The sequence below is a fragment of the Gossypium hirsutum genome, chromosome A06, assembly GCF_007990345.1.
Source record: "Gossypium hirsutum isolate 1008001.06 chromosome A06, Gossypium_hirsutum_v2.1, whole genome shotgun sequence".
NCBI lineage: Eukaryota > Viridiplantae > Streptophyta > Magnoliopsida > Malvales > Malvaceae > Gossypium > Gossypium hirsutum.
The window spans coordinates 110,312,630-110,322,299 of NC_053429.1; the positions used below are offsets into that span (position 1 = coordinate 110,312,630).

Consider the following 9,670-nt stretch of genomic DNA (forward strand, 5'->3'; position numbering starts at 1 on the left):
AATTTACTAATCCAAAAATTAATTAACTACTAAAATAGCATCGTAAATATTTAATAAAAATATTTATGTGTTTGGTTTACAAAAATGGAGTCCCAGAAATACACTTTCCAACACCCCTTACTATCGAGTCGTTATAGAAAAGAATTCAATAAACGTCAATACTAAAAAGTACTCAATAACCCTTTGTTTTTTTTCTTTTTTTTTTCTTTTGCTTTTGTATTTTTTCTTTTTTTTTCTTTTGCTTTTGTACCAGCAGTACCAAAAATTTGCTTACACAAGAATGAAGAAATGGAGTTGTACAAACAATCTGCAGGCTTGCAACATGCCCAAAATGTCAACATCAATGGGTGAAGAAATAGGTATTCTAGGCATGAATTTTATTCCAAAGAATATGATCTATTCTCGAGACGGTAAAGAGTAGAAATTTCTGAAATTTTATGTGTTAAACATGAGAATCAAATTGAGTTGAACAAGTGTAGGGAAAACAAATTGAATACTAAAACAGGGTCCCATGAGAAAACCAAATGATTGATACATTTACATTCGACATGAAAAATGAAATCTTACCTTGAAAACACAACACAATGGAAAAAAAAAATCAAATTCTGGAGAGAGTTCAAGTCCCAAACCAAGAGATCAAATCTGATGAAAAAAAAAAAAGAAACTCATTAATCAAATCCAAAAACATTTCTGTAAGGTTGATAAATGATCCAGAAAATAGAAAGAGCGAATCAAATAAAGTCAAGATTTAAGCACGAGAGTCAACGTACCATTTTACTTAGCTCCTTAAATGTCCTGATTTCTGTTTTGGCCCATAACATTGCCTTTGGTCCTACATACAAATTAAAGGTACCTTCTTAAGAGATGAAGACTTCACTGCAAAGTTGTAATCAATTGAAGGCACCTTTTGATCAATTTCTGATCAAAGGTCCATCAGTTGAGTTGAGTTATATATATGTTGAACTTGTCATTGTAGCTATAAAAGGATGAAATTGCAGTAATGGTTAAAGAATAGAAAGCCTGATATGTAGCATTGATTGTGAGTAAGGACTAGGTTTCATTTCTATACATTTTTTGTTGTTGTTTTTCTAATGAATTAGATGGTTCATAGTTGAACATTAATCGATCAACTTATAAATCCTTGAATTTTATTTGAATTCAATTGATTAATTCATACCTTGATATGCATAATTGTTTATCTCAAAATACATAGTCCTTATCTTCAAGAATCTTCATCACTGTTCTTTGTAGTTCATTCTTTAACTCTGTTTCTTCCTCTGTTGGGTGACCAAATTGCAGGATTTCATATAGGGGACCAAAATGAAAGCATCTTAAAAGTTGGGTGATCAACTAGTTAGTTTACCCTAAAAAGTTTTGAACAACTGTCACGTGGCAAAAAAGTAAAAGGGCAGGAGCCGTTAAAATATTCGGGCGGATTATTCCCTATAAATGCCCTCCACCTTTGGTAAAATTTCTTCTTCTTCCCCATTCATCCTCTTTTCAGCACCTCAAATTTCCAATAATAATAATAATGGAAAATCAAAACCCGCTCCAAAATGGAGCTCTTGAGAGTGCCGTAGGAAACGGTGGTCGCAGTGGTGATGGATCGGCTCTGATCTTTCTTGGAACCGGCTGCTCCAGTGCCGTCCCAAACGCTATGTGCTTGATTCAGCCCTCTGATCCTCCCTGTCAAGTCTGCTCCCAATCCCTCTCCACCCCCCCGATCGTAACCCTAATTACAGGTCTCCTTTCCCCTTTATTTTTTTTTCTAAAATTTAATTGTGCATACAATTTCTTCTATACCGCAGATCTAAACTTTTCCGTGCATTTTTTTCACTAGTCATTATTGTGTGATATCAACATTGTCTTGACATTTTTTAAATAATTTATCAAATATCGTTGGTAACTTGTTGCTGTTAATTTAGTAGTAAAAGAAAATAACTTAGTTTAATTTGTTTATTATACCCAAGTCGTGCACAAATCCTCACAATTAACGTGCAAAAGTAATTTTATTGACAATGAGAAAAATATTGATAATTCAAGTACTATAATAACTGATATAAAAATATTTTAATACTGTAATTTCTTGGATAAAAATGCATTTTATAATAGATTCTGTTAATTGAAGAAATCTTAATGTAAAAATAAAATATTTTTGCAATGCAATTTAGGAATATAATTAACAATCTTGTTCATTTTCACAAGTTCAAATGATTCTCCACATCTGTGCTTTCATTATGTGATAATTTCTGATTATAGTTTCTCAAAGAAATTTAAGGTTTTCCAGCTTCGATTTTTTTTTATCCTTTCAGGTGCAATACATCTTTGCTTATAGATTATTGTTCCAGCGATGGTATACGCAATTATATTATTATTGATGTGGGCAAGACATTTAGGGAACAAGTTCTTCGGTGGTTCACTTTCCACAAGATTCCTCGTGTAGATTCTGTGAGTTTAAGCTTAGCATAGTGACCATCTTATATTTAGTTTATTGACTAGTGCAATTCCAAAATAGTACTAATTTTCCTTTTGTGAACTCTAGATTGTTTTGACTCATGAACATGCTGATGCAATTCTTGGTTTGGATGATATTCGTGCCATCCAACCTCATAGTCCTACTAACGATATTGATCCCACCGCCATTTACCTAACTCGACATTCAATGGATAGGTATAATATGAATTTTTATTCTTGGTTTTATTGTGCATAAATACTTTTCTATCTCCAGTTATGCAGATACATTACCAATATATATGTTGTTCATATATTTGTATAATATAAGAGGTTATTGGTATAATATGCTCTAAATAGCAAAGTCAAAAGTAAGGTTTCTAGACATTAGAATTGGAGCTGATTGTCCAAACCGGCTGTAAATGGTAGAAAGGATGTCTTACGTTTTATGCTGTCCTATCTCAAGCAAACCTTGGCTGATGTTTTCTTTGTTTGTGTCCAACAGCATTGCCACAAAATTTCCGTATTTGGTTCAGAAGAAACTTAGAGAAGGCCAAGAAGTAAGGCGGGTGGCACAGCTTGACTGGAAGATAATAGAGGAGCACTATGACAAACCGTTTGTTGCATCAGGACTGAAATTTTTTCCGTTGCCAGTCAGTCCCCTGTCTCCTTAGATAATATAACATCTCTGCCATCTCTAATTCATGTCTAAGTGCTTGATCGTACCTTCGATATAGGTGATGCATGGAGAAGATTATCTCTGTTTAGGTTATCTTTTCGGTGAAAAGTGTAAAGTGGCTTATATATCTGATGTTTCACGTTTTCCTTCAAACACGGAGTATGGTAGGTGCTGCATTTTCTCCTTGTGTGCTAACATACATTTACACCTTCAAACATTTACATTTTATTGGTGATGTTAAATGTAGGGATGAGACTTCTATCTGCTACTTTGTCATCTTGATGAGCTTGTAAATTTTAGCATTTTATGCATGTTAGATTTTGTTGCATGTGTTAATAATCAATATAGATTGCTGTAAAGCTAGCTTCACACATCAGTATATCCTTCAAGCTTTTAATTCTTTAGTCTTTCTTTTACTGATAATAGGTTGTATTCTTAGTGAGACCACTTTCCAGCAAGTTTCACAAACAGGAAACCTTTTTATGACTTGACCTAAAAAATGAAGATAAGATGCTTAGAGATCATCCTTTTACTGAGTGTTCTGGTCATCTTTTACGTTAAGAGGGACTTGGTGAAAGCAAAGCACATGTTCTCTCACTTCTAAGTTTTTGGTGTTCCGAGACTTTTCCTTTTTTCTGAATGATTTGCTTTTGATCTGAGTTTTCATGGTAAATAAACTATGACATAAATTGTATTTGATCAGTTATTTCCAAAAATGGTGCTGGACAATTGGATCTTTTGATATTGGATTGTTTATACAAGGTATGTTTCTCTCTTGATTCTTTCCTTTTTATAATGTTGACTGCCTGCATTTTGTTGGTGAATTGTCTAGGTCTACTATAACTAGAGAAATCTTTTACAGAATTTTATTCATGCTGATTCTTACATAACTTAGATCTGTCTATATCTCTGTACTGCAATGCATCTTAACCTATATCTGTCTATCTCTGTGCTGCAGTGCATCTTACGTTCTTACATCCTAGTTTGGTACCATAAATGATTATTTAATATAGTTGACATGTCAAGTGAGGTTGGATTCACTTCTGGGTTACCAATGATGGTCTGTTGATTTGTAAGAGTTGGGAAAGGGGGCATGGTTAAATGGTAATGTTGTCTAATATTGTTATTAACTTAATTTTTAACCACTGGTTTGATATAAAAAAAACTATATTATAAATGAATATAAAAGAACAATCACATAGTTTGATATAACAAAATTTTGAGAATAAACTATATATATTACCTTAACCTAACCCTTGAAGAATTCTTGTGTTTTTCTCTCTAATCAAGAAGATGATTGAGATCTTTATATGCTCCCTCTGTCCCAATATGAATATCATAGTTCACATTTTTTAGGCAAATTATTTTAAATTTTGACCTAAATTACTTTAAATATTTTAATTAATTAAATTTAACAAAAAATATTTAAAAACTGCTTTAATGAAAGGTTTTATAATATTTTTTTTCAAATTTGTATCGACAATAAATTTTACATAATAAAAGGTTAAAGTTGAAAAAAATTGACCAGTAAAAGTCAGAATGTGAAAATTTGAATGAGACAGAGTGAGTACAATCTAGTGCATTAAAGTGTAATTTCCTCAGCTTAGTTTGATCATGGCCGGCTTATGGATTTTTTCCTAAATTCATTTGAAGAACTTGTCTACTGCAATTGAATTGTTCACTCTATTAATTATTGTCTTTAATGATTTTTTATTGTCCTTTCAGTGATATATTGCTTTGCTTGCTATGTATATTCTTCTCTGAAGTAATGTCTTCTGTTTTCTGCATACCAGAAAGGATCTTTTAATGTTCACTTATGCTTACCTCAGGTTTGTTCGACATTTTCCTATTATTTTTCTTCATTTTAGTTTTCAATGGTCACTGTCACTCATATCTATCCACTTATTTTTGCAGGCTCTTGAGGCTATAAAGAGGATATGTCCAAAACGAGCTCTATTAATTGGAATGACACATGAGTTCGATCACCACAAGGACAATGAGTTTCTTATGGAATGGTCTGAGAGGTACTCCCGTTTCCAATTGCTTTACAAATTTTATGTAGTCTACTGAGTTCCTCAAAAAGATAATAAAAATGGAAAAGGAAGAAACTGATATAAGATGCTATTTTCCATGTAATCTCTATGTAGGGAAGGAATTCATGTACAACTTGCACGTGACGGTTTGAGGGTTCCCATAGACCTATAATGAGGTAGGGCTTGTCCTCAGAAAGTTGCCTTAGTGCTAGATGAGAATTTCCTACTCACTCCTAATATATTATTTCTTTTCTCTGTTTATTTTAAGAGGAGTATCAGGTTTCTTTAAATTGTATTAGGGATGCCATGTTTTCTAAATAAATGCGATTATTTTTAAGCTGTTTGCTGGAAGTTTATTTGCGTCTTCAAGTCCTACAGAAGAAAAAGGCTCCTCTTGTTTATGCAAGTTTGAAATAGTGGATCCGATACTTTGAAATACATTCATACCATTTGAAGGGAGGACATTTTTATTGTGTTCACAATAAAAAATATTTATGTTAATCAGACTTGAGTGTGACTTTTGATATAGGTATGTGTGTTTAATCTTTTTGAAGTTTTTCTTTGATCATATTTTCATACATGCCCATATCTCATGGGACAAATACTTTTATCAAAATGAGGAGTCTTCGTAACATAGAAATTATTTGTAGCTTCAATAAAAGCTACTGTTCAGGGTTTTATCAGAATTGTCATGTTATGGATCGAGTCACCGGGTGATTCTCGAAAAGCTAACTTTGATTGAGGAAGCCTTCCTTATTGCGGTTTCAACCGCATGAATAACCTATGATTAATATATAGAACTCATAGAATTGACTTTAGAACTCGTCAAAAGGACTTCCTAACCTTATACTTGTTAGGAAGGGAGAAATGGAATAATTTGTCTTATTTATAAACTGAAGTACAAGTTTAGTCACTTATGTTTGTTTAAAATTAGTTTTGGTCATCGAACTTTGAAAAATTATTATATAACCAATGGTATCATCATTTCATACAAATTGTACAGCTAATCCTTGGTACTTTTTCTTTTTGAGTAATTTAATTCTTTTTTTCTGTTGTTTCTTTGTTTTCCTTCTCTTGTAACGTAAAACAGGTGTACAATTTGCTTATGTCAAAATTATTTTTTTGATGGTTCCTTTGAGCCCATTTTCCAAATAATCCCAGAAGCCTCACAAATGCAAGTGCTGAGAAGATAGCATCCATCCAAAGCTCTTTACCAACCCAGTACATGTCAAACAGAGATACATGGTGTACAGGGTGAGGAAGTCAAAAAGGGCACAAGGATGATGCGATAAATTACTGGAACATACCCCTTCCAGAACCCCTTGTGTCAAATTAAGGCGGCCATCTGTTTGCTTCAGCTCATTGAGAGGTTTAAGAAGCATCTGCAGGCCATTTGAAGAAAAGTAAAAAAGAAAAACAACATATTTCGTTGTTTAAGATTGTCACTGCATGGAATAGGAGAGAACTCCACCTTACACAATTGGTAGGACTGCGATCTTGCCCTAAGCATGTGTTGTGTCCAGCCATTGCATAATACTGAGCAGCAGTAAAGAAAGACAAAAAAATTGGAGGTGGATGGGGGACAAACAAAGACATTAGATGATATTACTTGGAAATGGGATAAAGATAAGAAATAAGAAAAGCCAATTCCTACAGTACGAATAAAAGAATAGAAGAATAAAAGAAAATATTCCTCACAATCTGACGGAAAGTCACATTCCAATCTTTCAATCACCGATCATGTATAAGTTGAACTTCACTGTAAATGTTGTTCACTGCTAACTCATTTTGTACGACGGAAATAAATATAGCATTATCACTTTTGATCTCTACTTAGTGGTATCCTTTTGCCTAAGCTAACTTTAAGCACTCAAGTAGTGTCTGAGCTTCAACTTGAAAAATATCGGGCAATCCTATTACCATCTGAAAGGCCCCATCCATCCTCCATTTGGTCCTCCCACTACTCCCCCTATGGCTGCCCTTGGTCTAGTACTTGACACAGAACCATCCGCATTCACCTTAATCCATCCATGAGGTAGAAGCTGCCACCAACCTTTAGTCATTGAAGTACTACTCCAATTATGAGGCCCACTTGTACCAAATAAAGGTCTCGTCCAAGCTTCCATAGATGCTAGCAGAGATGGACTACTACCACAAGTCTGTATGAAAATGAAAACATTTCGGTTCTTCCAAAAAAACCAACATACAATGGAAAATGAAGGTTGGCCATTCACTATTTTTGAATACTATTTTACCTTCATTCTTAATGTTCCAAATAATCCATTGGACAATAGGTAAAGTAAAGAATCATTCCAGAGCCGTCTAGGTATGACAGATTGCCAAATTACTTTAGCGAAGACACAACCCTTAATTACATGCAATATAGATTCAATGTCCAAACTACAACGATCGTAGAAAGGAAAAGTCGCCATACTTTGCCTAATTCATTCCTCGTTTGTTAGAAGTCTACCACGTGCCAATAGTCCGAGAAAGATCTGAACCCTTTGCGATGCCTTAACTTTCCATGTCATTTCATCATTGACAACACTAATTGATACGTTATCAGCAAACAAATGTTTATAGATTTCGAAATGGAGAACTTTTCCCTTGACAGCCATCTCCAACTTAAGTGATCCAAGCCTGCATTCGCCGATGGAGGTATATAAGCCAAAATACGCTCAACAATCACCTGTGGAAGAATCGCAGCTAGCCAAATTCCATGCCCCTTCTAACACTACATCACAAACACAGAGTGAGTCTTGAAAGGCCTCATGACCAATGTAATAGTGTCGTAGAATACCCAAGTCACGTAACCAATCGTCATTCCAGAATTTCACTAGCCTACCATCACCAACAACCCACTATATACCCTTTTGACTTCACTCCATATGTTGGCTATGGAACGCCATATATAGCAGTTACTGCAATGAATGTGCATTGGCAGTAATCCATGCACTTTGTACTTATTTTCCAAAACCTGAACCCACAACTCCTTTGTACCAGTAACTAGTTTAAACCCCAACTTCATGAGAAAAAAGTTTGTTTTGGTCTTATAATCTCCAAATACCTAGCCCCCTATACGCCCGAGGTTTGCAGCAATCCTCCCAACTCACAAGTGACGGATTTTGCACAGAAGATGTTGAACCCCATAAAAATCCACGGGCCAGTTTCTCAATCTCAGTACAAACTAAGCTAGGAATTTTGGTCATTGACATGAAAGAGCTTGGAATAGCAAGTAACATTGACTTAACCAATGTTAGACGACTCGCCAGAGATAGTTTTCGTGCCTCCCATCAATTAAGTCGAGTGCAACTTTATCAAAAATGAATTGAAATGTCCCAATACCAACTCGATTGTGAAAGAAGGGAACGGCCAAATACATGCCTAGATCCCTCACCTTTGTAAATTCGAGACTGTTACATAAATTAGTTGATTCTTCCCCTATAACATTGTTTGAGAAACAAACCTAGGTCATTTAGCGATTAACCCGATGTCTAGAAAAATGACAGAAAGTCATTAGAACATTTTGGAGGCACTCTACATTTTCCTGTTAGCTCTGCAAAAGAGAACCAGATCATCTGCGAAGAAAAGATGTGAGATACATGGTCCCCATCGAGAGAGAAAAAGAGGTTCCCTACTCCCCTCCTCCAAAGCAACTTCAATTAGATGTCCTAGACAGTCCATTCCCAGAATGAACAAATAAGGAGATAATCGATCTCGCTGCCTGACCCCTCTCGCTAGGGTGAAGGAATCAGTAATGGACCCATTCTAAAGAAGTTGCATTGGCGAAGTAGATACACAACTCATGATTATACGAATAAGAGGTGATGCTAATTCCACCTCATACAAAGTGTCCTCTAAGAAATCCCAACGGACCCTGTCATAGGCCATTTCTAAGTCCAGTTTTACTGCGATCCATCCCTTTTTTCTTTTCGTGTGTTTCATTGTATGAATAGCTTCCTGCACAATTATAATATTATTTGAAATATTGTGAGACGGTATGAATCTAGATTGGTTTTGCTCAACAAGAGTTTCCATCACTTGCCGAAGGCGAATAACAATAGTTTTCGTGACAACCCTGTACAAGACAGTGCACAAACTAATTGGCCTGTATTGCTTAATCAACTCTACATCAAAACTCTTAAGGATAAGAACAAGAAGCGTTAGATTGATGCAAGGATCCAAATTACCACCCATAAACACACTTGCGTACCATTTCACAAACACTACTTCCCACTATCTCCCAGTTCGCCTGAAAAAATTTCGCATGGAAACCATCGATCCCAAGTGCCTTTAAAGGTGCCATACTGAAAAGTGTCTAATCTCCTCCATTGACACCTTTGCCTCAAGAATTCGGAGTAGATCTGAAGGAATTTTTGGAAAAAACGTCCCTTAATCAGAAAATCCCCAACAACTCTATCATCTACTCAGCATGACTGTTTCACTACATCCTTGAACTTTGGGTGCATCAGCCAACTAGCGAGGAAACAAAACAGTCTATCTTCTC

The 9,670-nt window shown here is 35.1% G+C and overlaps 1 pseudogene; it reads left to right on the forward strand.

Moving 5' to 3' along the window:
* Positions 1 to 1,479: 1,479 nt before the first annotated feature.
* LOC107961787 (putative hydrolase C777.06c) lies at positions 1,480 to 6,995 on the forward strand (annotated as a pseudogene).
* The last annotated feature ends 2,675 nt before the right edge of the window (positions 6,996 to 9,670 follow it).